Genomic DNA, 13985 nt, shown 5'->3' on the forward strand with positions numbered 1-13985 from the left:
TCACTTGGCGGAAAATCACCGACAGAAAGTTTGACGTCGGCGATATGGTTTTCGACGTTTCGCTCACTGTCGGCGTTTTAGCATTTTCACTTGGCGTTTTTTTAGGGCGGAAATAAAGCGATTTTTTTCTGGCAGCGAGTTCGTCGGTTTTCGTCTGATAGTGGAGATTTAAGCCTAGGCCTAAAAATGGATGATTTATCTGATCATAATAGTGAACTATTGATTAAAGCTCATGTAAGCATTTTAAATTTAATGTTATTTTACATGATCTATCGTGTTCAAAGAAATATGAGTTATGAAAGATCGGTTTGGGTGAAAGAAACATGCTGGAAAAGAATGCAACAAGGGTATCAAGAAAAAAAAACACGTTCTAAAACACAGAAAAGCACGTGGCCGAGTTCCGGATGCAAGAAGCAGGAAATTAACCATCCCCCCTGACGTCACAGTCACCTTTCGAAAATAGTTTTTGATTGGTTGAAAAAGAGCGAAATCGCCCAACTGAGCGAAAAAAATAGAAATGAAAATCGCCACACAAAACCGAAAACCGACGGAATTTCCGCCCGGCGTCGACGGAAATTTTCCGCCCATTTTTCGTCGACGGGCCGGGAGTAGTGGCTCACTCCTGTAATCCCAGGCGTCCGGGAGGCAGAGTTTGTGGATGGCCGTGTGAGGACGACCACCAATCCCCCAACGGGTGGTCGGCATACTTCCGCCACGGGTGTCCCCGCCCCTGTCCCCCAGTTACCCCCCCGGTGGCGTGGCCGTTACACATATCTCGCCCTGATTAATCAGTTATTGAGTGCTGGTGTCTAAGGCCTTGGGTCGAAACCGATGTGTGGATGTCAAAAAAAAATAAAAATCCGTCGACGCCGGGCTTTTTCGCCCAAAAACCGCCAAGTGAAAACCAGGCTTAATCCTAATAGTACTTAATATTTCAAAACAGATACTGAAGGGATGTCGATAGCTAACGGTGATTACCTACCTTCCGCAGAGAGAATTTAGATAGGGAGAAGAAAGATGGGTTCAGAATGTAGCTCACAATACCACGTGATCAAAAAAACTGGCCAGGTTGATTTCCGGTTTCACGATTTTGTAACCGCCCCGAGAGGCGGGGTCATTATTTGAAATTTGGCTGGAAAACGTATTTGCAACGAATAAATTATGTCGTTTCTCTTGAGAGGTAAATATTTATCAACTATTTACACTGGAATATTAAAACTTCACTATAAAGTATGTTTAAAATATTTTTCGTTCAAAAAACTTTTTCGGTTAAAATAAAAAAACTTGGTTCGGAAACGAACAACCAATGACTGCCAAGAGAGATAAATTCTCTCTGCTGCCAATGAAAATAGAGAAATAAATTTGTTTTTAAGGTATTGTCACGTGACCGGAAGAAGACCTGGCCAGAAATTCGAGCAACGGCCGCTCGTAGGAGCGACATTATGGTTTGTACTAATAAAGGCTAGCCTTCTTCTCCCTATCTAAATTCTCTCTGCCTTCCGTCATCTTGGATTAAAAATGGCGTAGGACAAATGCGATGTATGAGTTAAGTCTAATGGTCAAGTCTCAGCCCTTGCAATATATGAAGCCGGGCCGCAATTTTTAAGTTTAAACCCCACCATTTTAGGAACAATGAGAGGATGGATTTTCTGGTTATTTGAATGGTGGTTTCAGACTATTTTTATATTCACATTCCAAAAGAAATAAGTTCTATTACAATTGGTTATAGGTCAAACCCTAAATTGGCTGAACCACATGGCCTAAGGTGGTGCCTTGGTTAATAGCCTAGATGAATCTTATTAGCTGATTTTATTATTAGTAGACAGGGTTGGCTGGTTTGAACCACACTGGCTTTTTTTCCTCCAAAATCCAATGTGTCCTCTTTTCGTTCTCGAGTTGTTACATTGCGAAACCTCTTGGGGGAAACCCCAGTTGAATTTGACCCTTATTGGTCAGCAACTGTTTCTTCGCGTTGTGAAACTATCCTTTCATTGTATCCATGCACTTTACCACCGCACTCATCGCGAGGGGGGTAAAATAACCAGCCAGAGAGTATTTCCTAGCCAGAATTTTATTTTAGGGTTCCAGGAAAAAGTACGGTTCCAAAAGATAACAGAACTGGTAAGTAGGTACCAAAACTGTTACAAACTGCTACCCCACTTCCGTCACCATGAAATAAAGTAAACGGGAACGAATGTGATTGCGTTAAAACATTTCTTAGTCGAACATTAAACACACTTCAATTTAGCTACTTTGAGCTCACACACAGTTTGCTTATCAGCAACGAGTTCTTTTTATTAGATAAACATTCGTAAAAAATAATGTAATGGTGCTAAGAAGAGTTCCATCTACCGGGATATGTTAGTATTACTTCATTGGCAACCCCGTTTTAAAAAAAAATACAACTCAGGACTAACGATTAGATTGGAAACGTTTATATTTTCTACGTAAATTAACATGACGATTTTTCCGCGCGAACTTGAGTGCAATATCGTAAGTTTTGAGATATAATATTTTTATCTGTGGGTGCTCTTATTTGAAAATTGCGCCGTTAAAAAACGGAAGATGACTAAGGCCATCTATGGATCGGATAATGAAGCTACTCAGATGTTTATTGATGTTAAATATTCGAGTATAATTTATGTTATTTCTGAATGTGCATCCCCCATTTCCCTCCCCCACGGGAAATAGACTTGAAGCCCTGGGTAAAAAATATTACTATTTGTAAGTCTACCCGGTATGAAGAGTTTCGTGGTCAAACAATACGTTTCTCTAAAATTTACACTTTCATACTTCTTGTCCCTCTTGTAGGTAGCAGGAATCCATACCTCTAGTGCTCGGCATTCGATTAATTTTTATCCATGAATAAAATAAGCTCGGCGATATTTAAATAATATTTATTTAAATAACCAATAGTTGAATAAAAATTGTAAAATGTTTAAATTATCGAAAGTGAATAAGACTATTATTTAAATAAAACAAACAATTATTTAAATAAATACCACTTTTATTCAAATAAATGCTTGGTTGCGTAAAAAAACATAATTAAATAAGTTAAAATGATATTCTTTTTACCAACGTTTTTTAAATAAATCGGAAAATTTGTGGATAATGAATAAACAATTCCGAGCACTACATACCTCTTCTTGGAATGCTTATCGCGGCAGATTTTCGTCTCGATGTGGCTGACGGGTTTTTTGACGTCACTATATTAACTTAACCAACAACAACGTGAGAGGGCCGGGAGTAGTGGCTCACTCCTGTAATCCCAGGCGTCCGGGAGGCAGAGTTTGTGGATGGCCGTGTGAGGACGACTACCAATCCCCCAACGGGTGGTCGGGATACTTCCGCCACGGGTGTCCCCACCCCTATCCCCACGTATCCCCCCGTTGGCGTGGCCGTTACACATATCTCACCCTGATTAATCAGTTATTGTGTGAGTGCTGGTGTCTAAGGCCTCGGGTCGACACCGATGTGTATCTCAAAAAAAAAAAAAGCGCGCGCAGAGGGGATTTTATATCTCGTCAGACCTTGGAGGAATAAAACAAGTATACTTGTTTTATTCCTCCAAGGTCAGACGGTCAGAGTGATCTTAGCATATGCGATACGGCAGGATAAGCATTCCAAGTATGGATTCCTGTAGGTAGTTATTATAAATTTCCGCTTATAGGGGGATTTTTACATTGATGACGTTTAGTCGATTTAAAAATTAAAAGTCGTACGTCTGGAAATTTACAACATAAGTAACATTGTAAGTATGACACTTGTAGTCTTCCTCGTGCATATTTTCGTACTTCATCCTTTCTTCACCAAAGATAAATCAGTAGCAACTAACACTTCGTGATTTGATTTTTTCTATTGGTCATCCAAAAGGAGTCAGATATCAAATTCTGCCACTCTTATAGTACTCCAAAATTTTATTCTGTTCCGTAAATACGCGTTAAGCCTACAAATGGAGGTATTCAAAATCGTGCGACTGTCAACAGTAGGGTTCTGACCCAATGGTTAAAAAAGGCTTTTAAAAGTTTTAAAAAATCATGTATAGGGCAAATACATTTAAATAATTTTTTCCAGTCATTTTTATGGTGGTAATAGCATTTTTTATTTATAACCTCTAAAATCTTTTTACAATTAATTAGGTTGATAGTTTTTATAGATACGTAGAACAAGAACGACTCCTCACTTGTAAAATTAAGATTGGTAGCTTTAGCGATACATGAGCTTCAAATATAGCGGCCATTTTCCAAGATGGCGCACGATATCACTCGAATGAGGTCGAGTCACCAATTTGTTTCACTTAAGCCTGGTTTTCACTTGGCGGAAAATCACCGACAGAAAGTTTGACGTCGGCGATATGGTTTTCGACGTTTCGCTCACTGTCGGCGTTTTAGCATTTTCACTTGGCGTTTTTTTAGGGCGGAAATAAAGCGATTTTTTTCTGGCAGCGAGTTCGTCGGTTTTCGTCTGATAGTGGAGATTTAAGCCTAGGCCTAAAAATGGATGATTTATCTGATCATAATAGTGAACTATTGATTAAAGCTCATGTAAGCATTTTAAATTTAATGTTATTTTACATGATCTATCGTGTTCAAAGAAATATGAGTTATGAAAGATCGGTTTGGGTGAAAGAAACATGCTGGAAAAGAATGCAACAAGGGTATCAAGAAAAAAAAACACGTTCTAAAACACAGAAAAGCACGTGGCCGAGTTCCGGATGCAAGAAGCAGGAAATTAACCATCCCCCCTGACGTCACAGTCACCTTTCGAAAATAGTTTTTGATTGGTTGAAAAAGAGCGAAATCGCCCAACTGAGCGAAAAAAATAGAAATGAAAATCGCCACACAAAACCGAAAACCGACGGAATTTCCGCCCGGCGTCGACGGAAATTTTCCGCCCATTTTTCGTCGACGGGCCGGGAGTAGTGGCTCACTCCTGTAATCCCAGGCGTCCGGGAGGCAGAGTTTGTGGATGGCCGTGTGAGGACGACCACCAATCCCCCAACGGGTGGTCGGCATACTTCCGCCACGGGTGTCCCCGCCCCTGTCCCCACGTATCCCCCCGGTGGCGTGGCCGTTACACATATCTCGCCCTGATTAATCAGTTATTGAGTGCTGGTGTCTAAGGCCTTGGGTCGAAACCGATGTGTGGATGTCAAAAAAAAATAAAAATCCGTCGACGCCGGGCTTTTTCGCCCAAAAACCGCCAAGTGAAAACCAGGCTTAATCCTAATAGTACTTAATATTTCAAAACAGATACTGAAGGGATGTCGATAGCTAACGGTGATTACCTACCTTCCGCAGAGAGAATTTAGATAGGGAGAAGAAAGATGGGTTCAGAATGTAGCTCACAATACCACGTGATCAAAAAAACTGGCCAGGTTGATTTCCGGTTTCACGATTTTGTAACCGCCCCGAGAGGCGGGGTCATTATTTGAAATTTGGCTGGAAAACGTATTTGCAACGAATAAATTATGTCGTTTCTCTTGAGAGGTAAATATTTATCAACTATTTACACTGGAATATTAAAACTTCACTATAAAGTATGTTTAAAATATTTTTCGTTCAAAAAACTTTTTCGGTTAAAATAAAAAAACTTGGTTCGGAAACGAACAACCAATGACTGCCAAGAGAGATAAATTCTCTCTGCTGCCAATGAAAATAGAGAAATAAATTTGTTTTTAAGGTATTGTCACGTGACCGGAAGAAGACCTGGCCAGAAATTCGAGCAACGGCCGCTCGTAGGAGCGACATTATGGTTTGTACTAATAAAGGCTAGCCTTCTTCTCCCTATCTAAATTCTCTCTGCCTTCCGTCATCTTGGATTAAAAATGGCGTAGGACAAATGCGATGTATGAGTTAAGTCTAATGGTCAAGTCTCAGCCCTTGCAATATATGAAGCCGGGCCGCAATTTTTAAGTTTAAACCCCACCATTTTAGGAACAATGAGAGGATGGATTTTCTGGTTATTTGAATGGTGGTTTCAGACTATTTTTATATTCACATTCCAAAAGAAATAAGTTCTATTACAATTGGTTATAGGTCAAACCCTAAATTGGCTGAACCACATGGCCTAAGGTGGTGCCTTGGTTAATAGCCTAGATGAATCTTATTAGCTGATTTTATTATTAGTAGACAGGGTTGGCTGGTTTGAACCACACTGGCTTTTTTTCCTCCAAAATCCAATGTGTCCTCTTTTCGTTCTCGAGTTGTTACATTGCGAAACCTCTTGGGGGAAACCCCAGTTGAATTTGACCCTTATTGGTCAGCAACTGTTTCTTCGCGTTGTGAAACTATCCTTTCATTGTATCCATGCACTTTACCACCGCACTCATCGCGAGGGGGGTAAAATAACCAGCCAGAGAGTATTTCCTAGCCAGAATTTTATTTTAGGGTTCCAGGAAAAAGTACGGTTCCAAAAGATAACAGAACTGGTAAGTAGGTACCAAAACTGTTACAAACTGCTACCCCACTTCCGTCACCATGAAATAAAGTAAACGGGAACGAATGTGATTGCGTTAAAACATTTCTTAGTCGAACATTAAACACACTTCAATTTAGCTACTTTGAGCTCACACACAGTTTGCTTATCAGCAACGAGTTCTTTTTATTAGATAAACATTCGTAAAAAATAATGTAATGGTGCTAAGAAGAGTTCCATCTACCGGGATATGTTAGTATTACTTCATTGGCAACCCCGTTTTAAAAAAAAATACAACTCAGGACTAACGATTAGATTGGAAACGTTTATATTTTCTACGTAAATTAACATGACGATTTTTCCGCGCGAACTTGAGTGCAATATCGTAAGTTTTGAGATATAATATTTTTATCTGTGGGTGCTCTTATTTGAAAATTGCGCCGTTAAAAAACGGAAGATGACTAAGGCCATCTATGGATCGGATAATGAAGCTACTCAGATGTTTATTGATGTTAAATATTCGAGTATAATTTATGTTATTTCTGAATGTGCATCCCCCATTTCCCTCCCCCACGGGAAATAGACTTGAAGCCCTGGGTAAAAAATATTACTATTTGTAAGTCTACCCGGTATGAAGAGTTTCGTGGTCAAACAATACGTTTCTCTAAAATTTACACTTTCATACTTCTTGTCCCTCTTGTAGGTAGCAGGAATCCATACCTCTAGTGCTCGGCATTCGATTAATTTTTATCCATGAATAAAATAAGCTCGGCGATATTTAAATAATATTTATTTAAATAACCAATAGTTGAATAAAAATTGTAAAATGTTTAAATTATCGAAAGTGAATAAGACTATTATTTAAATAAAACAAACAATTATTTAAATAAATACCACTTTTATTCAAATAAATGCTTGGTTGCGTAAAAAAACATAATTAAATAAGTTAAAATGATATTCTTTTTACCAACGTTTTTTAAATAAATCGGAAAATTTGTGGATAATGAATAAACAATTCCGAGCACTACATACCTCTTCTTGGAATGCTTATCGCGGCAGATTTTCGTCTCGATGTGGCTGACGGGTTTTTTGACGTCACTATATTAACTTAACCAACAACAACGTGAGAGGGCCGGGAGTAGTGGCTCACTCCTGTAATCCCAGGCGTCCGGGAGGCAGAGTTTGTGGATGGCCGTGTGAGGACGACTACCAATCCCCCAACGGGTGGTCGGGATACTTCCGCCACGGGTGTCCCCACCCCTATCCCCACGTATCCCCCCGTTGGCGTGGCCGTTACACATATCTCACCCTGATTAATCAGTTATTGTGTGAGTGCTGGTGTCTAAGGCCTCGGGTCGACACCGATGTGTATCTCAAAAAAAAAAAAGCGCGCGCAGAGGGGATTTTATATCTCGTCAGACCTTGGAGGAATAAAACAAGTATACTTGTTTTATTCCTCCAAGGTCAGACGGTCAGAGTGATCTTAGCATATGCGATACGGCAGGATAAGCATTCCAAGTATGGATTCCTGTAGGTAGTTATTATAAATTTCCGCTTATAGGGGGATTTTTACATTGATGACGTTTAGTCGATTTAAAAATTAAAAGTCGTACGTCTGGAAATTTACAACATAAGTAACATTGTAAGTATGACACTTGTAGTCTTCCTCGTGCATATTTTCGTACTTCATCCTTTCTTCACCAAAGATAAATCAGTAGCAACTAACACTTCGTGATTTGATTTTTTCTATTGGTCATCCAAAAGGAGTCAGATATCAAATTCTGCCACTCTTATAGTACTCCAAAATTTTATTCTGTTCCGTAAATACGCGTTAAGCCTACAAATGGAGGTATTCAAAATCGTGCGACTGTCAACAGTAGGGTTCTGACCCAATGGTTAAAAAAGGCTTTTAAAAGTTTTAAAAAATCATGTATAGGGCAAATACATTTAAATAATTTTTTCCAGTCATTTTTATGGTGGTAATAGCATTTTTTATTTATAACCTCTAAAATCTTTTTACAATTAATTAGGTTGATAGTTTTTATAGATACGTAGAACAAGAACGACTCCTCACTTGTAAAATTAAGATTGGTAGCTTTAGCGATACATGAGCTTCAAATATAGCGGCCATTTTCCAAGATGGCGCACGATATCACTCGAATGAGGTCGAGTCACCAATTTGTTTCACTTAAGCCTGGTTTTCACTTGGCGGAAAATCACCGACAGAAAGTTTGACGTCGGCGATATGGTTTTCGACGTTTCGCTCACTGTCGGCGTTTTAGCATTTTCACTTGGCGTTTTTTTAGGGCGGAAATAAAGCGATTTTTTTCTGGCAGCGAGTTCGTCGGTTTTCGTCTGATAGTGGAGATTTAAGCCTAGGCCTAAAAATGGATGATTTATCTGATCATAATAGTGAACTATTGATTAAAGCTCATGTAAGCATTTTAAATTTAATGTTATTTTACATGATCTATCGTGTTCAAAGAAATATGAGTTATGAAAGATCGGTTTGGGTGAAAGAAACATGCTGGAAAAGAATGCAACAAGGGTATCAAGAAAAAAAAACACGTTCTAAAACACAGAAAAGCACGTGGCCGAGTTCCGGATGCAAGAAGCAGGAAATTAACCATCCCCCCTGACGTCACAGTCACCTTTCGAAAATAGTTTTTGATTGGTTGAAAAAGAGCGAAATCGCCCAACTGAGCGAAAAAAATAGAAATGAAAATCGCCACACAAAACCGAAAACCGACGGAATTTCCGCCCGGCGTCGACGGAAATTTTCCGCCCATTTTTCGTCGACGGGCCGGGAGTAGTGGCTCACTCCTGTAATCCCAGGCGTCCGGGAGGCAGAGTTTGTGGATGGCCGTGTGAGGACGACCACCAATCCCCCAACGGGTGGTCGGCATACTTCCGCCACGGGTGTCCCCGCCCCTGTCCCCACGTATCCCCCCGGTGGCGTGGCCGTTACACATATCTCGCCCTGATTAATCAGTTATTGAGTGCTGGTGTCTAAGGCCTTGGGTCGAAACCGATGTGTGGATGTCAAAAAAAAATAAAAATCCGTCGACGCCGGGCTTTTTCGCCCAAAAACCGCCAAGTGAAAACCAGGCTTAATCCTAATAGTACTTAATATTTCAAAACAGATACTGAAGGGATGTCGATAGCTAACGGTGATTACCTACCTTCCGCAGAGAGAATTTAGATAGGGAGAAGAAAGATGGGTTCAGAATGTAGCTCACAATACCACGTGATCAAAAAAACTGGCCAGGTTGATTTCCGGTTTCACGATTTTGTAACCGCCCCGAGAGGCGGGGTCATTATTTGAAATTTGGCTGGAAAACGTATTTGCAACGAATAAATTATGTCGTTTCTCTTGAGAGGTAAATATTTATCAACTATTTACACTGGAATATTAAAACTTCACTATAAAGTATGTTTAAAATATTTTTCGTTCAAAAAACTTTTTCGGTTAAAATAAAAAAACTTGGTTCGGAAACGAACAACCAATGACTGCCAAGAGAGATAAATTCTCTCTGCTGCCAATGAAAATAGAGAAATAAATTTGTTTTTAAGGTATTGTCACGTGACCGGAAGAAGACCTGGCCAGAAATTCGAGCAACGGCCGCTCGTAGGAGCGACATTATGGTTTGTACTAATAAAGGCTAGCCTTCTTCTCCCTATCTAAATTCTCTCTGCCTTCCGTCATCTTGGATTAAAAATGGCGTAGGACAAATGCGATGTATGAGTTAAGTCTAATGGTCAAGTCTCAGCCCTTGCAATATATGAAGCCGGGCCGCAATTTTTAAGTTTAAACCCCACCATTTTAGGAACAATGAGAGGATGGATTTTCTGGTTATTTGAATGGTGGTTTCAGACTATTTTTATATTCACATTCCAAAAGAAATAAGTTCTATTACAATTGGTTATAGGTCAAACCCTAAATTGGCTGAACCACATGGCCTAAGGTGGTGCCTTGGTTAATAGCCTAGATGAATCTTATTAGCTGATTTTATTATTAGTAGACAGGGTTGGCTGGTTTGAACCACACTGGCTTTTTTTCCTCCAAAATCCAATGTGTCCTCTTTTCGTTCTCGAGTTGTTACATTGCGAAACCTCTTGGGGGAAACCCCAGTTGAATTTGACCCTTATTGGTCAGCAACTGTTTCTTCGCGTTGTGAAACTATCCTTTCATTGTATCCATGCACTTTACCACCGCACTCATCGCGAGGGGGGTAAAATAACCAGCCAGAGAGTATTTCCTAGCCAGAATTTTATTTTAGGGTTCCAGGAAAAAGTACGGTTCCAAAAGATAACAGAACTGGTAAGTAGGTACCAAAACTGTTACAAACTGCTACCCCACTTCCGTCACCATGAAATAAAGTAAACGGGAACGAATGTGATTGCGTTAAAACATTTCTTAGTCGAACATTAAACACACTTCAATTTAGCTACTTTGAGCTCACACACAGTTTGCTTATCAGCAACGAGTTCTTTTTATTAGATAAACATTCGTAAAAAATAATGTAATGGTGCTAAGAAGAGTTCCATCTACCGGGATATGTTAGTATTACTTCATTGGCAACCCCGTTTTAAAAAAAAATACAACTCAGGACTAACGATTAGATTGGAAACGTTTATATTTTCTACGTAAATTAACATGACGATTTTTCCGCGCGAACTTGAGTGCAATATCGTAAGTTTTGAGATATAATATTTTTATCTGTGGGTGCTCTTATTTGAAAATTGCGCCGTTAAAAAACGGAAGATGACTAAGGCCATCTATGGATCGGATAATGAAGCTACTCAGATGTTTATTGATGTTAAATATTCGAGTATAATTTATGTTATTTCTGAATGTGCATCCCCCATTTCCCTCCCCCACGGGAAATAGACTTGAAGCCCTGGGTAAAAAATATTACTATTTGTAAGTCTACCCGGTATGAAGAGTTTCGTGGTCAAACAATACGTTTCTCTAAAATTTACACTTTCATACTTCTTGTCCCTCTTGTAGGTAGCAGGAATCCATACCTCTAGTGCTCGGCATTCGATTAATTTTTATCCATGAATAAAATAAGCTCGGCGATATTTAAATAATATTTATTTAAATAACCAATAGTTGAATAAAAATTGTAAAATGTTTAAATTATCGAAAGTGAATAAGACTATTATTTAAATAAAACAAACAATTATTTAAATAAATACCACTTTTATTCAAATAAATGCTTGGTTGCGTAAAAAAACATAATTAAATAAGTTAAAATGATATTCTTTTTACCAACGTTTTTTAAATAAATCGGAAAATTTGTGGATAATGAATAAACAATTCCGAGCACTACATACCTCTTCTTGGAATGCTTATCGCGGCAGATTTTCGTCTCGATGTGGCTGACGGGTTTTTTGACGTCACTATATTAACTTAACCAACAACAACGTGAGAGGGCCGGGAGTAGTGGCTCACTCCTGTAATCCCAGGCGTCCGGGAGGCAGAGTTTGTGGATGGCCGTGTGAGGACGACTACCAATCCCCCAACGGGTGGTCGGGATACTTCCGCCACGGGTGTCCCCACCCCTATCCCCACGTATCCCCCCGTTGGCGTGGCCGTTACACATATCTCACCCTGATTAATCAGTTATTGTGTGAGTGCTGGTGTCTAAGGCCTCGGGTCGACACCGATGTGTATCTCAAAAAAAAAAAAGCGCGCGCAGAGGGGATTTTATATCTCGTCAGACCTTGGAGGAATAAAACAAGTATACTTGTTTTATTCCTCCAAGGTCAGACGGTCAGAGTGATCTTAGCATATGCGATACGGCAGGATAAGCATTCCAAGTATGGATTCCTGTAGGTAGTTATTATAAATTTCCGCTTATAGGGGGATTTTTACATTGATGACGTTTAGTCGATTTAAAAATTAAAAGTCGTACGTCTGGAAATTTACAACATAAGTAACATTGTAAGTATGACACTTGTAGTCTTCCTCGTGCATATTTTCGTACTTCATCCTTTCTTCACCAAAGATAAATCAGTAGCAACTAACACTTCGTGATTTGATTTTTTCTATTGGTCATCCAAAAGGAGTCAGATATCAAATTCTGCCACTCTTATAGTACTCCAAAATTTTATTCTGTTCCGTAAATACGCGTTAAGCCTACAAATGGAGGTATTCAAAATCGTGCGACTGTCAACAGTAGGGTTCTGACCCAATGGTTAAAAAAGGCTTTTAAAAGTTTTAAAAAATCATGTATAGGGCAAATACATTTAAATAATTTTTTCCAGTCATTTTTATGGTGGTAATAGCATTTTTTATTTATAACCTCTAAAATCTTTTTACAATTAATTAGGTTGATAGTTTTTATAGATACGTAGAACAAGAACGACTCCTCACTTGTAAAATTAAGATTGGTAGCTTTAGCGATACATGAGCTTCAAATATAGCGGCCATTTTCCAAGATGGCGCACGATATCACTCGAATGAGGTCGAGTCACCAATTTGTTTCACTTAAGCCTGGTTTTCACTTGGCGGAAAATCACCGACAGAAAGTTTGACGTCGGCGATATGGTTTTCGACGTTTCGCTCACTGTCGGCGTTTTAGCATTTTCACTTGGCGTTTTTTTAGGGCGGAAATAAAGCGATTTTTTTCTGGCAGCGAGTTCGTCGGTTTTCGTCTGATAGTGGAGATTTAAGCCTAGGCCTAAAAATGGATGATTTATCTGATCATAATAGTGAACTATTGATTAAAGCTCATGTAAGCATTTTAAATTTAATGTTATTTTACATGATCTATCGTGTTCAAAGAAATATGAGTTATGAAAGATCGGTTTGGGTGAAAGAAACATGCTGGAAAAGAATGCAACAAGGGTATCAAGAAAAAAAAACACGTTCTAAAACACAGAAAAGCACGTGGCCGAGTTCCGGATGCAAGAAGCAGGAAATTAACCATCCCCCCTGACGTCACAGTCACCTTTCGAAAATAGTTTTTGATTGGTTGAAAAAGAGCGAAATCGCCCAACTGAGCGAAAAAAATAGAAATGAAAATCGCCACACAAAACCGAAAACCGACGGAATTTCCGCCCGGCGTCGACGGAAATTTTCCGCCCATTTTTCGTCGACGGGCCGGGAGTAGTGGCTCACTCCTGTAATCCCAGGCGTCCGGGAGGCAGAGTTTGTGGATGGCCGTGTGAGGACGACCACCAATCCCCCAACGGGTGGTCGGCATACTTCCGCCACGGGTGTCCCCGCCCCTGTCCCCACGTATCCCCCCGGTGGCGTGGCCGTTACACATATCTCGCCCTGATTAATCAGTTATTGAGTGCTGGTGTCTAAGGCCTTGGGTCGAAACCGATGTGTGGATGTCAAAAAAAAATAAAAATCCGTCGACGCCGGGCTTTTTCGCCCAAAAACCGCCAAGTGAAAACCAGGCTTAATCCTAATAGTACTTAATATTTCAAAACAGATACTGAAGGGATGTCGATAGCTAACGGTGATTACCTACCTTCCGCAGAGAGAATTTAGATAGGGAGAAGAAAGATGGGTTCAGAATGTAGCTCACAATACCACGTGATCAAAAAAA

This window comes from Leiobunum rupestre, chromosome 8 (genome assembly GCF_980474605.1).
Source record: "Leiobunum rupestre chromosome 8, qqLeiRupe1.1.hap1, whole genome shotgun sequence".
In the NCBI taxonomy this organism is placed as follows: domain Eukaryota; kingdom Metazoa; phylum Arthropoda; class Arachnida; order Opiliones; family Sclerosomatidae; genus Leiobunum; species Leiobunum rupestre.